Source organism: Ranitomeya variabilis, chromosome 4, assembly GCF_051348905.1.
Source record: "Ranitomeya variabilis isolate aRanVar5 chromosome 4, aRanVar5.hap1, whole genome shotgun sequence".
NCBI lineage: Eukaryota > Metazoa > Chordata > Amphibia > Anura > Dendrobatidae > Ranitomeya > Ranitomeya variabilis.
In genome coordinates, this window is record NC_135235.1 from 390627089 (window position 1) to 390643939 (window position 16851).

At 47.5% G+C, this 16851-nt stretch overlaps 1 protein-coding gene across 2 annotated transcripts in view; it reads right to left on the reverse strand.

The window, feature by feature from the left end:
* LOC143767180 (uncharacterized) overlaps positions 1 to 9738 on the reverse strand; it is a 48007-nt gene extending 38269 nt beyond the window's left edge. For both annotated transcript variants that reach the window (XM_077255277.1, XM_077255278.1), the window contains exon 1: positions 9599 to 9738. The gene's annotated coding sequence lies outside the window, so the exon portion shown is untranslated. The remainder of the gene's footprint in view (positions 1 to 9598) is intronic.
* Positions 9739 to 16851: the final 7113 nt, after the last annotated feature.

Sequence of the window (16851 nt, forward strand, 5' to 3'; positions counted from 1 at the left end):
AGACCCCTTCACACATAAAGAATTAGACCGCAGAACCTGAAAAACTCTCCTGACCTGCTGGACATGAGAGTCCCAGTCATCAGAAAAAATCAGAATATCATCCAGATATATTATCATAAATTTATCCAGAAAATCGCGGAAAATATCATGCATAAAAGACTGGAAAACTGAAGGGGCATTAGAAAGACCAAAAGGCATGACCAAATACTCAAAGTGGCCCTCGGGCGTATTAAATGCGGTCTTCCACTCATCCCCCTGCCTGATCCGCACCAAATTATACGCCCCACGAAGATCAATTTTAGAGAACCACTTAGCACCCTCTATACGAGCAAACAAATCAGTAAGCAATGGCAATGGGTATTGGTACTTAACAGTGATCTTATTCAGAAGCCGATAATCAATACATGGTCTCAAAGAGCCGTCCTTTTTTGAGACAAAGAAAAACCCAGCTCCCAAGGGAGAAGAAGATGGACGAATATGTCCCTTTTCCAAAGACTCCTTTATATATTCCCGCATAGCAGCATGTTCCGGCACAGACAGATTAAACAAACGACCCTTTGGATATTTGCAACCCGGTATCAAATCTATGGCACAATCGCACTCACGGTGCGGAGGTAACGACCCAAGCTTGGGTTCGTCAAAGACGTCTTGATAATCAGAGAGGAACTCAGGGACTTCAGAGGGAATGGACGACGAAATAGAAACCAAAGGTAAGTCCCCATGAATACCCTTACATCCCCAGCTCAACACAGACATTGCTCTCCAGTCCAAGACTGGATTGTGAGACTGCAACCATGGCAATCCCAGTACCAAATCGTCATGTAAATTATACAGCACCAGGAAACGAATAATCTCCTGGTGATCCGGATTGATACGCATGGTTACTTGTGTCCAGTATTGTGGTTTATTATTAGCCAATGGGGTGGAGTCAATCCCCTTCAGAGGAATAAGAGTCTCCAAAGGCTCTAAATCAAAACCACAACGATTGGCAAAGGACCAATCCATAAGACTCAGAGCGGCGCCAGAGTCAACATAGGCGTCCGTGGCAATGGATGACAAAGAGCAAATCAGGGTTACAGACAAAATAAACTTAGACTGAATGGTGCCAATGGAAACAGACTTATCAAGCTTCTTTGTACGCCTAGAGCATGCTGATATAACATGAGTAGAATTCCCACAATAGAAGCACAATCCATTCTTCCGTCTAAAATTCTGTCGCTCGCTCCTGGACAGAATACTATCACACTGCATACTTTCTGGCGTCTTTTCCATAGACACCGCCAGATGGTGCACCGGTTTGCGCTCCCGCAGACGCCTATCAATCTGAATAGCCATTGTCATGGACTCATTCAGACCTGCAGGCACAGGGAACCCCACCATAACATCCTTAACGGCATCAGAGAGACCTTCTCTGAAAGTTGCCGCCAAGGCGCACTCATTCCACTGAGTAAGCACAGACCATTTACGGAATTTTTGGCAGTAAACCTCAGCTTCGTCTTGCCCCTGAGATAGTGCCATCAAAGTTTTTTCTGCCTGAAGTTCCAAATGAGGTTCCTCATAAAGCAAGCCCAAGGCCAGAAAAAACGCATCCACATCGCGCAACGCAGGATCCCCTGCTGGCAATGAGAAGGCCCAATCTTGAGGGTCACCCCTGAGCAAGGAAATCACAATCCTAACCTGCTGAGCAGGGTCTCCAGCTGAACGAGACTTCAGGGACAAATAAAGCTTACAATTATTTCGGAAATTCTGGAAGCTAGCTCTATTCCCTGTGAAGAACTCCGGCAAAGGAATTCTCGGCTCAGATACTGGAGCATGTACCACAAAATCTTGTAAATTTTGTACTTTCGTGATGAGATTATTCAAACCCGCAGTTACACTCTGAAGATCCATTATTGTCAGGTGCACACAGAGCCATACAGAGATTAGGAGGAGAGAGAGAAAAAAGACTGCAGCAAGGCAAACTGGAGGAAAAAAAAAAAAAAAATTCCAGCAGACTTCTTATAACTCTCCTTTCTCAACCTGGGTCTTTAACACTTTATGGGCCGGTCAAACTGTCGTGATCTCTGCAGGCAGAGATCATAGCAAGCCTATAGAGGGACAAGCTCTCGGAAGATGGAACTATACTGACCATGAACTAAGCCTGCCGCGCAACTAGAAATAGCCAGGTAGCATTTCCTATTTATTGCTAGATGCCCAGCTCTGGCCTAAGACCTAAATAGCTAGCAGAGGGAAATATAAGACCTGGCTCACCTCTAGAGAAATATTCCCAAGAAGACAGTAGCCCCCCACATATAATGACGGTGAGTTCAGATGAAACAACAAACGCAGCAGGAAAATAGTCTTAGCAAATTTGAGGTCCGCTTACTAGATAGCAGAAGACAGATAGTATACTTTCATGGTCAGCAGAAAAACACTAACAAAACACCATCCAGAGATTACCTTAAACTCTGGCATTAACTCATAACACCAGAGTAGCAATCCCTGATCAACGAGAGCTTTCCAGACACAGTAACAAAACTTCAGCTGTGAACTGGAACAAATAGGCAAAACGAAACATGGACAAAAGTCCAACTTATCTAGTAGTTGTCAGAAGCAGGAACAAGCACTGAGAGGCATCAGATAACATTGTTGACCGGCAAGAAACCACCAGAGAAATGAGCTTAAATAGCGACACCCACTACTGATGGAAACAGGTGAAACAGGAAAGAGGATGACAAGTCCAATTCCACAAGCGGCCACCGGGGGAGCCCAGAATCCAAATTCACAACATTTCTGATTCCAGGGCAGCTTGTTCTAAAGAAGAGGATCTGAGGGGAGTAACCTTGAACCTATTCAGAGGCACAGAAGTGAATTCTAACTGGAGTCCTGATAATATGAGGCTTAAAATCCAGTTGCTGTTAGAGGTCAGGGACCAGGCCGGTAAAAGGCTGCCAGCCTACCTCCCATGGGTACCACTAGTCATTGGGAAGATTTCTTATGGACTCTTGAAGGGCCTCCAAACATAAATCCCATACCTTTTCTCTTCCTATCAACGCATTTAGCACGCTCCCTGGAAGGCCTCCTATGACTCAACCTTCTCCTACTGAAAGGGCGTCGGTAGGAAGTGGTTGGTAGACTAGGGAACTTCTTTTTGTCATCCCCTGCTTTCTCTAAAAGTTCCTCCAGGACTGGAACAAAAAGGTACTCTCCTTCACATGGGATGGAGCAGAGTCGGGATCTGGCCTGGATATCACCAGGGAAACATTTCAGCCATAGTGCCCTTCAAGCTGCATTGGACAGTCCTGCTGCTCTAGCTGCCATTCTTACAGAGTCCGCTGAGGCGTCGGCTAGGAAGCCTGCAGCCCACTGAATTATGGGCAAGGCCTTTAAGATGGACTCTCGTGGGGCTCCGTCCTTTAAACTGAGATTCTAGTTGATCCAGCCAGACCATCTTGGATCTGGCTGTACAGGTAGAAGCTACTGCCGGTCTCATGGAGCCAGTTGACATCTCCCAGGTCCCTTTAAGGAAGGAGTCTGCCTTCTTGTCTAAAGGGTCTTTCAAGGAGCCCATGTCCTCAAAGAGCAGGGAAGATTTTTTAGAGGCTTTAGCCACCGCAGCATCTAGTTTCAGGGCCTTGTCCCATCTATCTACCACGGGATCCTCAAATGAATATCTACATTTAAATGCTGGAGGAAGGGACCCCTTTTTTTCCGGCCTCTTCCATTCTCTGCCTACCAAGCTCTGAATTTTACTATTGAGTGGAAAAGACCTGCGTTTTCTAGGATCTAATCCGCCAAACATTACGTCTTGTACAGAAGGTTCTGGCCTAGAATCTGTCACCCCCATAGTGGCCATGACCGCTTTAATCAATTTTTCCATACGGTCCAACGAAAGACAGAAACGGCTAGAGTCCTCCTCTGAAGATGATGAAGAAGAAAACCTGCAGAACCCTCATCCCTTCTAAGGTCTGCCGAGGAATTCGAATCTGTAAATTTAATTTTACCACCACTCCGTTTCTTCTTAGAACTCTCCTGAGATAGGGACTTTAGGGACTCTTTCACCTCCGTCCTAATAATCTCCCTTAGGCTTGTGGTGAAGTCGGGGGTTTCCTATGCTACCTGTAGAAGGGAGAAGTATAAAGCACTGCATTCTAGCTGATGGCTAATCCTCCCCCTCATTGCACCCTACCGTCTGCCGTACACAAGGCTGACATATTCTTTTTGGGTAGGCGTCTGGCAGGGGACAGCTGCAAAGGGCACATTCCCTGTGCCTCGATTTTCCAGAACACTTCTTCCCCTAGCAGGATAGAGAAAAATAAGGGGAAGACTGCATCACCAAGTGTACTTTCACGAAGTCCTTACACATGTGGCAGATTAGTAGGTACAGGATCACGAGGGGGACATTTCTCTGCCGATGCTGCCGAATCCTCCACCCTGGAGGAGTTTCTGCGGCTGTACAGAACACTTGCTCAACCACTACCCGTCTCCCTGGACTTCTGTCGGGACTTTATACGGGGCCTCACGGAAGCATGCTGCTCTGCAATCGGATTCTGCAGGTCCTCCTGCTGCTCCAAGGAAGCTTCTGCCTCAGACGCACTGACTGCAGGCATCCAGGACCTTTTATGGCACCTCCCCCCCGGATATCCAGGTCAGCAGGTCTCTGGCCAGGGGTATCACCCTCTCCTCTGGACCCAACACGCTTCTCGACTCCATGCCCCCCCCCCCCCCGCCTTGGCCCTGGCGCCCCCGGTGTCTGGCCACCATCCCCCAGCGAGACGCGCGAACGCGACCCGGCGTTACACTGGGCAAAAAAAAGCCGGCCGGCACCCAACTTCTGGGACGGCGTTCCAGGCCCCACCCCCTAATGCTTTACCAGTGCGACCACCAGTGAGGTCGCAGAAGCGCGCGAGGGGACCACCCAGCCACGACACCAGCAAACCTCCAGACCGCCCCCAGCCGCTGTGCCACATCACTCAGCCCGCCCCCGACGCCGCCGGACCCAGAAGTGCCACAGCACACCGGGGTGCACAGGAGAGGAATGGAAGGATCCATCGGGGATAATACTTACTTTCCGGTGCTGGCACTGCGGAGACGGAATCCTCCGGACACCGCTCGACCTGCTATGCTCACAGACGTGGAATCCTACCCGGACCCACCGTGGTGCTTCCAGGGACCCCGCACTGGCCGAGGTTGGGGACCCCTGCTCCCTAGAACCGACCAGTTCCTCTTCAGGAACAGGAAACCTACTGATGCGTGGGAGAGGTGCCGCCCTTTTGTATCTGAAGGTTTCCTGTTCCTGAAGGGCGAATCCCCTCTCTAGGTGGTGCTGTCATGGGCGATCGAATAAAAATTGTTGCTGAAAGATCATTTTTGTGACTAAAAAGTTAAGTGTCCATTGCATCAGCTCCTGTGAAGCATCTGAAGGGATATTAAACTTTTTGAATGTGGTTTTGTGCACTTTGAGGGGTTCAGTTTTTAGAGTAGGGTCACTTTTGCGTATATTCTGTCATATAGACCCCTCAAAGCGACTTCAAATGTGATGCGGTCCCTAAAAAATAAAAAAATTGTTTTGTAAATTTTGTTGAAATAATGAAAAATTGCTGTTCAACATTTAACTCTTATAACTTCCTTTTTTCACAAATAAACGCAAGTCATATCGAAGAAATGTTACCAGTATCATAAAGTACAATATGTCACGAGAAAACAATAGCAGAATCACTGGGATCCGTTGAAGCGTTCCAGAGTTATTACCTCATTAAGTAACAGTGGTCAGAATTGACAAAAAAATGGCTGGTCAGGAAGGTGAAAACAGGCTTTGGGGTAAAGTGGTTTAAAATACCATTACAAAGCAGCAAACAGGTGTTTGAAGCTGCAGGTGCCTCCGAAGTCCAGTGAAACTCAAGGTGTAGGATACTACAGAGGTTTGCAGTTGCGCATAAACCTACTAATTGGCAACCCCTAAACAGTGCTCACAAGCAGAAACAGTTGCAGTGGGACCAAACGTCCATGAAGACTAATATTAAAGCAATCTTGTTTACTGGTTGCCGTGTAACCCTGAATGATTCAGATGGATGGAGTAGTGGATGGCCACCATGTCCCAAAAAGGCTGCGATGGAGGTAGCAGACTCATATTTTGGCCTGGAATCATGGGGAAAGAGCCTGTAGGCTCCTTAAGTGTGAAAATGACCTTGGAATCGTATTATTATTACCATATTATTTTTTTATATCGCACCATTGATTCCATGGTGCTTTACATGAGAAGGGGTTACATACAAATTACAGATATCACTTACAGTAAGCAAACTAATAATGACAGACTGATACAGAGGGGAGAGGACCATTGCGGGCTTACATTCTACAGTATGGTGGGGAAGGAGACAGTAGGTTGGGGGGTTGCAGCAGCTCCGGTGTTGGTGAGGCGGTAGCTCCAGTAGTGGTGAGGAGGCAGCGGGGTCAGTGCAGGCTGTAGGCTTTCCTGAAGAGGTGGGTTTTCAGGTTAAGTCTGAAGGATCCGAGTGTGGTTGATAGTTGTGCGTGTTGGGGCAAAGATTTCCAGAGGATGGGGGATATTCGGGAGAAGTCTTAGAGGCAGTTGGGTGAGGAGCAAATAAGTGTGGAGGAGAGAAGGAGGTCTTGGGAGGAACGGAGATTACGTGAGGGATGATATCAGGAGATTAGTTCAGAGACGTATGGAGGAGACAGGTTATAGATGGTCTAGTAGGTCAGTACTAGTAATTTGAACTGGATCCGCTGAGGGAATGGGAGCCAGTGAAGAGATTTGCAGAGGGGAGAAGTGGAAGAGGAGAGAGATGAATTAGTAGGGCAGCAGAGTTAAGGACGGATGGAATCCACTTTCCAGGAAACTGTTCATGTAGGAATCTTTGGACCTGACACCCATAATGTGGTGGTGAACCATCTTGGGTGTCAGGTCTGAGCATTCCTACATGAACAGTTTCCTGAAAAGTGGATTGGTCGTTGTGGGCCAGTTGAATGGCCACCAATGTCTCCCGATCTGACCCCCTTAGACTTTTAACTTTGGAGTTATCTCAAGGCAATTGTCTATACTGTGAAGATACGAGATGTGCAGCATCTGAAACAACAGATACTGGAAGCCTGTGCTAACATTTCTTCTGCAGTGTTGCTATCAATGTGTCAAGAGTGGGAGAAGAGGGTTGCATTGACAATCCAAAGCAATGGGCAGCACTTTGAACGCATTTTATAAGTGGTCATAAAATTGTAAAAAACTAATGAAAGAATAAAGTTACGTTAAAACCAAGCACACCATTGTTTTTCTTGTGAAATTCTCAATATGTTTGATGTGTCACATGACCCTCTTGCCCTTGAAAAAAATTAAGTTGGATCCAAAATGGCCAACTTCAAAATGGCCGCTATGATCACCACCCATCTTGAAAAGTTTTCCCCCTCCCATATACTAATGGGCCACAAACAGGAAGTTGATATCACCAACCATTCCCATTTTATTTAGGTGTATCCATACAAATGGCCCACCCTGTATCTACAGCAGAGTCTCAGTGTATCCTATATGATGTGTATATACAGCAGAGTCTCAGTGTATCCTATATTATGTATACAGCAAACCTGACACTGCTTGAGTTCTATAAATGTTACATGATCAGTGATGAAGTGTGTTATCAACATTATGTCATTGATTCAGCCGAAGCACAGGGATCGAGTAATGTCAGAAAGCCAGAGCTAAACTGAGGGAAGGGGAACTTTTGTCTGAGTTTGTTGTTTGAAAGCAATGCTTTTTGGACCAGTTTTCTCAAAGTGCAAATTACCATTATGGCATCAACATCTATATATATAATCGTCTAAGGTCCATTTCCATCTGTTTGTAACGGCCGGCCGCGACCAATCAGCGATATTGGGGCGGGATTTAAACACCGCTTTACTTTTTACTATTGATGCTGCCTATGCAGCATCAATAGAAAAAAGATATAATGTTAAAAATAATAATAAAAAAAAAATAGTGATATTCTCACCTTCCATGGGCATCCCCGGCAGCTTTTCCTGCTCCTCGCGATGCTCCGGTCCCAGTAATGCTTTGCGGTAATGACCACAGATGGCGTAGCGGTCTCACGAGAACGCTACATCATCACGGGTTATTGCCGCAAAGCATCACTGGGAATGGACCTGGCGGGAACATCGCTAAAGGCCTGGGCTGGATCTGGGGGCCACCGGAAGGTGCGTATATAACTATTTTTTATTTTAATTCTTTTTTTAACAGGGATATGGTGCCCACACTGCTATATACTACGTGGCTGTGTTATATACTGCCCAGGCTGTGCTATATACTACTTGGGCTGTGTTATATGCTACGTGGCTGTGCTATATGCTACGTGGACTGTGCTATATACTACGTGGCTGTGTTATATACTCCGCGGGCTGTGCTATAGACTACGTGGGCTGTGCAATATACTACGTGGGCCGTGCAATATACCACATGGCTGTGTTATTTACTACGTGGCTGTGGTATATGCTACGTGGGCTGTTATATACTACGTGGGCTGTGCTTTATACATGGCTGTGTTATATATATGCTACATGGCTGTGCTATATACTATGTGGCGGTGTAACATACTACGTCGCTGTGCTATATACTACGTGGGCTGTTATATGCTACGTGGGCTGTGCAATATATTACATGGCTGTATTATATGCTACGTGGGCTGTGTTATATACTACGTGGCTGTGCTATATTTCTCTGCTGTATCTGTGCATCATGAATTGTGATATGTGTTAATGGGAGGGGCTCACTGAGACTCTTTCGCCCGGGGCCCTCAAAAACCTGGAGCTGGCCCTGGCTTCACTGATTGGTCGCGGCTGGCCGGGCGCAACCAATCAGCGATATTGGCGCGGGAGTTAAACACCGCTTCACTGATTGAGAGTTTAACTCCCGCGCCAATATCGCTGATAGGATTCGTCCGGCCGGACGAATCCTGTGTATTCATTGCATTATTCTTAAATCTTCAAAAATAAAACTACATTCATATTCTAGAATACCCGATGAGTTAAAATCGGGCCATCATCTAGTGATCCATAATTATATTAGAAGACAACTCTGTAAGGAACTGAACCATCTTCCACCTGTCAGATCACTGATGCAGAAAAGCGAAGTTTTATGCTACATGCGCACAGTACGCAGATGTGCCTGGCTCTGCACACAGAACAGAAGGTCTCTGCGCACTGTACAGTAAGCAGACGGGCACAGTGCAGCACCCTGCAGTAAGCAGATGGGCACGGCACCGCACCACACTCACAGTAAGCAGACAGGCAATCTTTCCGCACCACACACGCAATAAGCAGACGGGCACGGTGCTACACCACACGTGCACAGTAAGCAGACGGGCACGGTGCCACACCACAAACGCAATAAGCAGATGGGCACGGTGCTCCACCCCACGCGGGCAGTAAACAGACGGGCACGGTGCTCCACCCCACGCGGGCAGTAAACAGACGGGCACGGTGCTCCACCCCACGCGGGCAGTATGGTGCTGCACTACACCCGCCTCTGCGCTCCTTACATGACAAAGCCCTAGTGCACTGCACATGAAAGCAAAGTGGAAGAGCGACATGTATTCATAGTGTTGAAACCCACCTGATCATGTGGCTCAGACTCCGCCTACACGTGACTGATCACATGATCGTGACATCATCACAGGTCCTTCAGCTGCTGACAGCGAGTGTGTACATAACAGCAATTGTGCGGTCTAGACTTGGGCTGCTGCAGTGAGGAGTGACGTCACGGGAAGGGGGCGGAGTCTCAGTGCAGAGCCCACGATTCCGCAGTGGTTGAGACTCCAATCACTGCGGAATCGTGAGCTCTGCACTACGAGACTCCGCCCCCTCCGGTGACGTCATTCCTGAGACACCAGCTATAACTGGACAGATAGCATATCAGCAGCCTCCACACTGCTCTGCTCGCTTCATCGCTGAGTCTGAGGCCCCCCATACACAACAGGACACGGAACAGAGCAGTAATCAGAGAGGTGACGGCCGGGAAGCAGAACAGCACGGGCATCCATTCGCTGCTATAACAACGGCTCGCTACATGCGCTTTCTACACACGATTGCCACTGCGCATGCGCTGACATCTCTCTGAGTATTTTGTGATGTCACTACCCACGTGACATGGCACCTGCCATGATGTATAGTGATGGGAAATCTAGTTCATTTTGGTGATTAGTTCACCATGAACTAGTTCACTGAAAAGATTAGTTCAAAAGATTAGTTCATTTAGTTCAGTATTTCTCTGGATTCTGCTGAGAAGAGATGGATCAGTTCTAGTTCGTTACACAGAAGCTCTGGCTCCTAGGATGAGTTATAGTTTTGTTAAAATTATCAGAAATAGTTAATACATCTGATCATTACATAACAAACTCTTGTTAAAGGGGTACTACCCAGTCTGGAGAAAAAAAAATTCAAGTTATTTATTCAAGTTAGTTCACATTTGCGTTGTTCGGTGCTGCGTCGGCGACGCAACGCACGAACAACGCATGCACAACGCTGCGTTTTGTGACGCTTGCGTTCATTTTCTCAACGCAAAAAAAAATGCAACTTGTTGCGTCCTCTGCGCCCTGACGCGTGCACCAAAAAAGATGCAAGCGTCACAAAACGCAAAACAACGCATGTCCATGTGCCCCCATGTTAAACATAGGGGCGCATGACGCATGCGTCGCCGAACCTGTGGCCGACGCAACACAAATGTGAACGTAGCCTTAGTAATTTCTTTTCTTTCTTTCTTTGTGAAATATTCAAGCCTCCCAGTGCTGCTCAGCTGCTGTGTGTCCCAGAGCACTGGAAATGCATCATGTGACCTGTGAACTAAATGAACTATATGAACTGCTGAACTAGATGTTCTGTTGAGAATGACTCAGGACAGCCTAGTTCAACGTGATGCATCTCACTGAGCCCAGCAGCAGTTCCCCCTGTATTAGTGTAGAGTACTGACTCCTAATGATTGCGTATGAGGGAGCTGAGAAGCCGTTCAGCATCCTGAGAACAGAACAGGAGCCAGCGGTAAAGATTGTAGCAAGGCTGATCCTGTACAGGAGGCTGATCTTATCATAAAGACTGGTGAGGGGCATGAACCCCACCACAGAATCACTCGCTCATACACACATGAGCTGTGTCTGTCTACTGTACAATTTCAGTTTTTATTATTACTATTATATTTGTATTTGATGTGTGGTATAGTGTTTACTACCTTCTTTTCCAGCATCAGGAGCTATAAAGAGCAAGTGTGAGACCAGGGATCTTCAGTGTGAGGAGCTGTATGAGGGATCACTCTCTGTCTCCTCCCACTTCCTGTTTAGTTCATAATGAACTAATCTCTGTCAGGATGGTGAACTAGATGAACTAGTTCACTCTGAAGATTAGTTCATTTTGAACTACTCACTCACGAACTACCCATCACTAATGATGTACTAATAGTGCTGCGTGCGGTCACCACGCTATTTAAGTACCCTCCACGTGACGAGGCTGAAGTTGGTTTCTTATTCGGCAATTTTTTCTGTTTTTTTTATAGGTACAAATAATAAGCATCACAATAATAACATACAATGCCGCAAGGTGCCCAGATGTGAATATACTTAAAAACAGCTATAGAAAATATAAAGCTGGCCCAAAAATGGGCATCAACGTGGGCACCGAAGGGCAGTAATGGGTTAAATTACTTTGGGCCACTGATATCACAGTACACACATATAGAACAGGGAGCCCCCCATCAAAACCAGGTTTCTCCAGCCTGGCCCAAATGGGCTCTTTGCATCAGACTTGGCATCAAAGTGGGCAGACAGTCGATTTTCACAGATTTGAATAAGTAACTGGTGTTTTTAAGGGGTTAAATGACTCTGGGCAACTGATCTCACACTAAGAATTCACAGATAGTGATGCTCCACATCAAACCCAGGTCCCTCCAACCTGGCCCAAATGGGTTCTGGGCATCAGAATTGGCATCAAAGTGGGCAAACAGGTAATTTCACAGATTTGAATAAGTAACTGATGTTTCTAAAGGGTTAAATGACTTTGGGCCACTGATCTCACACTAAGACTACACAGATAGTGATGCCCTGCATCAAACTCAGGTCCTTACAGCCTGGCCCAAATGGGGTCTGGGCATCAGAACTGGCATCAAAGTGGGCAGACAGCCGTTTTCACAGATTTGAATAAGTAACTGATGTTTTTAAAGGGTTAAATGACTTTGGGCCACTGATCTCACAATAAGAATACACAGATAGTGATGCCCTGCATCAAACCCAGGACCCTCCAGCCTGGCCCAAATGGGTTCTGGGCATCAGAATTGGCATCAAAGCAGGCAAACAGGCGATTTTCACAGATTTGAATGAGTTACTGATGTTTTTAAGGGGTTAAATGACATAATAATAATAATAATAATTTTTATTTATATAGCGCCTGTGTATTCTTAGTGTGAGATCAGTGGCCCAAAGTCATTTAACCCTTTAAAAACATCAGTTACTTATTCAAATCTGTGAAAATCGACTGCCCACTTTGATGCCAGTTCTGATGCCCAGAATTCATTTAGGACAGGCTATAGGGACCTGAGTTTGATGCAGGGCATCACTATCTGTGTATTCTTAGTGTGAGATCAGTGGCCCAAAGTCATTTAACCCTTTAAAAACAGTTACTTATTCAAATCTGTGTAAATGGGCTGTATGCCCACTTTGATGCCAATTCTGATGCCAAGAGCCCATTTGGGCCAGGCTGGAGAAACCTGGTTTTGATGTGGGGCTCCCTGTTCTATATGTCTGCACTGTGATATCAGTGGCCAAAAGTCATTTAACCCCTTAGAAACTTCAGTTATTCAAATCTGTGAAAATGGACTGTTTGCCCACTTTGATGCCAATTCTGATGCCCAGAACCCATTTTGGTCAGGCTGGAGGGACCTGGTTTTGATGTGGAGTGTCAGGAAATAGGAATAATTTCTTATTACTTCAATTACACATACAGAGCTCTCAGCTGCAGTTTCCTCTGCCTGCATGTGCCTGTGTGCGATTTCACCTTTACCCCTCCCTCCCCCCTGCTATATAGCTGTAATGCGAGACCAGCAACTTTCACTGAGCAGTTTATGAGAATCAGCCAGAAGAGGCTGTGCAATCTGACCTGATGATTTGGGGGATAGTTCCCCTCCCACAACCCCACATGGCTTACCATTGTCTGAGAGAACTGTAAGCGCAAAAAGTTTTGGGGAACGAACTCGGTGTTTATTAGTCCTGAGACAATAGTGTGCAAAGCGATTACCCCCCTACCCTTTTTCTTTGTTTTTCTATCCTATCTTTTATTTGGCAACCATGGTTATGCTGTGAGAGGCCTTTTATAAGAAGCAGTCCAAGGACGCTCTTATTTTCTTGTGCATGTCGAAGCAGATTGACCCCACGGGCAAAAACAAAAGCCAACTGGTCGCGGGTGTGGTGCAACTGGAAATCGCTCAGAGCCCAGCGGACGCAGAAGCCAGCACCAGCGCAGGTGGTGCTGCTGCCGAGGTCCAACCGCTGAATGCTGGCCCTACTTGCAACCAGGGTGGCGTGGACCCCCGCCTGCAGCTGGCTCTGCAACAATGCTCTGCAGATGACCCAGAGAGGCATCTGCAGCTGGTCCTGCAATTCCAAGAGGTTGAGCGCCAAGCTGAGCTGGAGGCTCGAGCCGCCAAGGCCCAAGCTGAGCAGGAGGCCCGAGCCATCTAGGACCAAGCTTGGAGGGACCATGAACTGCAGATGGCCCAATTTGGGGCAGTACCATATACCAAGCAGAGCAGTGAGTCCGGCTCGTCACCATCAGGCACCTCTCCAACTCCTTCCAGTCATCCACAGCACCCTAAGGGACAGCCCTGTCTGTGTCATACCGGATTTCTTCGCCTATCTACTATAGTCCTACTGGGAAACTCCTTATATTTCTGCACTTCAGCTCCGTTTTTCTACCTTTATCTTCTCATAAGTGAGGTTTGACAAAGACCCATCACATGGGTCGAAACGTTACCTACTTTAATACCTACCACGGAGACCTTCTTTATTTTGCCTAATATTGTGGTGACCTGAATAAACTTTTGCTCTTGCAAATTCAAAACTTGAGTGCGGCTGTTTTCTTCAACTCAAGCTCAGAGGGACCATGAACTGCGGATGGCCCAATTTGGGGCAGTACCATCTACCACGCAGAGCAGTGAGTCCAGCAACTCTCCGTCCCCTAAACCCCGGCCAGAGCATTTTCCTGTGATGGAAAAGGACTGGGACTTGGACATTTTCTGCTGGCATTTGAGAAAGCCTGCAGACAGTACCAGCTGCATGGGATCGAATGGGCCCGATATTTGACCCCAGGGCTCAAAGTCAAAGCTCTAGAAGCATTTGCTTCTCTCTCGTCAGACCAAGATGGAGACTGTGAGGCCATCAAGCAGGCCCTGATAAAGAAGTACCAACTGACTCCTGAGGTTTACCGCAAAAAGTTCTGAAACCTCCAACGTGGCCCACATAACAGTTATAGCGATGTGGTGCATGGACTCAGGACCCACTTTGACCAGTGGATCCGAGACTGTCAGCGACCACCTTTGAGCAGCTGAGGGACCTGATGATAAAAGACCAGTTCCTACATCTTTGCCCAGCTGAGGTGCGACAGTTCGTGATGGACCGAGAGCCAAAAGACGCGGACAAAGCAGCGCAGATCGCGAACACCTATGAGGCCAACCGTAAATCGGAATTGCGGAAGCCAGTCACCACAAGCTGGAGAGGAGGTAAGCCTGCAACCAACCCCAGTGTCCCTGCCAGCCGACTCACCAGAGGCCCTGTCCCCTTTTTCAAACCCAGACCTACCACGACCATCGCATGTGTTTTTTCTGCAATAAGACTGGTCATATCAGCACCACCTGTCTAGAGAAGCAGAAGAACCCCCCAGCCAAGACCTCAGGGCTTAACGCAGCCATTCATTTTGTGGGTGGGGCGGTTGGCAGGGTCTGTGACAATGTGCAGCAAGTCACCGTGGGGAGCCATGTCACTAGAAGCCTCAAGGACACCGGGGCTGTACGAACCCTCATCCCACCCTAACTGGCGGCCCCTGAAGAGATTATTCCGGGGAAAACCCTGACTGTCACCAGGATTGGGGGCATCAGCTCTCCCTTGACAATGGTTTGGGTTTTTATAGATTGGGGAGCGGGGTGAATGAAGTGGAGTTGTCTGAAAACTTGCCCACCGACGTTTTGTTGGGGACTGATTTGGGGAAATGTTTGCATAGTATGTCCCTGACCCCCCTACCCAAATCTGATCCTAAGGGTGATGCCAGTGCTGATGATAATGATGGTAAATTGCATGCGTTACCTGATAATGCTTTACCTGATAACCATTTATCTGACGATGATGTGTCTACAGGTGCTGAAGTGCTGAGCCACATCCCTCTGCGGAGTGAGATGGCTGAGGAACCCCTAACGGGGCAAGCGACAGTGCTAAGGGAGATGGAGAGATGCACAGGAACCATGAGGAAGGTGATGCCGTGCAACTGACCAATACCACAGAGGAAGGTAACTGCCCCATATATTGCAGGGCTCCTGAGATGTTGGAGGTGGATGGGGAGGTAGAACCCATAGCAACGCTGGCTGATGGGTCTGTGTAAATCCCCGGGCAGACAGCCTACGTAGCTGCTGTCACCCGCAGTCAAAGTGCCCCGAACGCAGATAACGCTCTACCTTCCGGACTCTCCTCAGTCACAGGGGTGACTGAACCGGTAATGGACCCAGAGCAAGTCCTAAAGGGTTCCCGTGGGGAAGGGACCCTGATGTCACTTCTGGCTGCTTCCAGCCAGGAGTTCCAGGCTGCTCAACATGTCATGACCCGGGGGTGTTTGGCTGCCCCTGGTTCATTAGCAGGTGATTTATTATATCCCACTTCACAGTTCCGGTTTGGAACTTGCAGCTTTATGGTGCCCCCCTTACCCTCAGGTCAATCAGGGAACTGCACCTATTATAAGTAGTCACCAGAAAGACTGGTCGTGTACTGGCTATTGGGTACACTGCAGTGAGGACGTTATTGTTATGATCCGGTGACTTTGGAGCCGCATGAACTTTCTCTGGAGTAGGTGGAAACTGTACTGACCGCAAAACCTGAACTAACACCGCAACTAGAAGTAGCCGTGGGGTGTGCCTAACAAACCCTAGACACCTCGACACAGCCGGAGGACTAAATACCCCTATAGATAGAAATAGGAATACTACCTTGCCTCAGAGCAGAACCCCAAAGGATAGGCAGCCCTCCACGAATATTGACTGTGAGTAGGAGAGGAAAGACACACGCAGGCAGAAAACAGGATTCAGCAAAAGAGGCCCCTCTAGCTAAATAGGGAAAGATAGGACAGAATACTAAGCGGTCAGTATTAAAACCCTTCCAAAAATATCCACAGCAGATAATACAAAAAGTTCCACAATCTAACTAAAGACATGGAATGTATATCTGCCACTCCAGAGAATCCAACAAGACTGAGAAAATACTGACACAATCTAAGCTGGACAAAAAACACTGAATAGCACAGAATTATTAAGCACACAGCATGTGTGCCACAGAAACAAAACCAGACACTTATCTTTGCTGATTTGGCAGAAGGCAGAAGGAACCAAACCAGGACCAAAACCTCCCAACAACCATGAACAACTGGCAAGGACTAATGAATCCTGCACGCCTAAATACCCCAGTCAGAACTGCAATCAGCAGATACACCTGACCAGGACTGCAACTCAGGGGCAACTGCATTACCACCTACAACCACCGGAGGGAGCCCAAAAGCAGAATTCACAATAGTACCCCCCCCCTTGAGGAGGGGTCACCGAACCCTCACCAGAGCCCCCAGGCCGATCAGGAC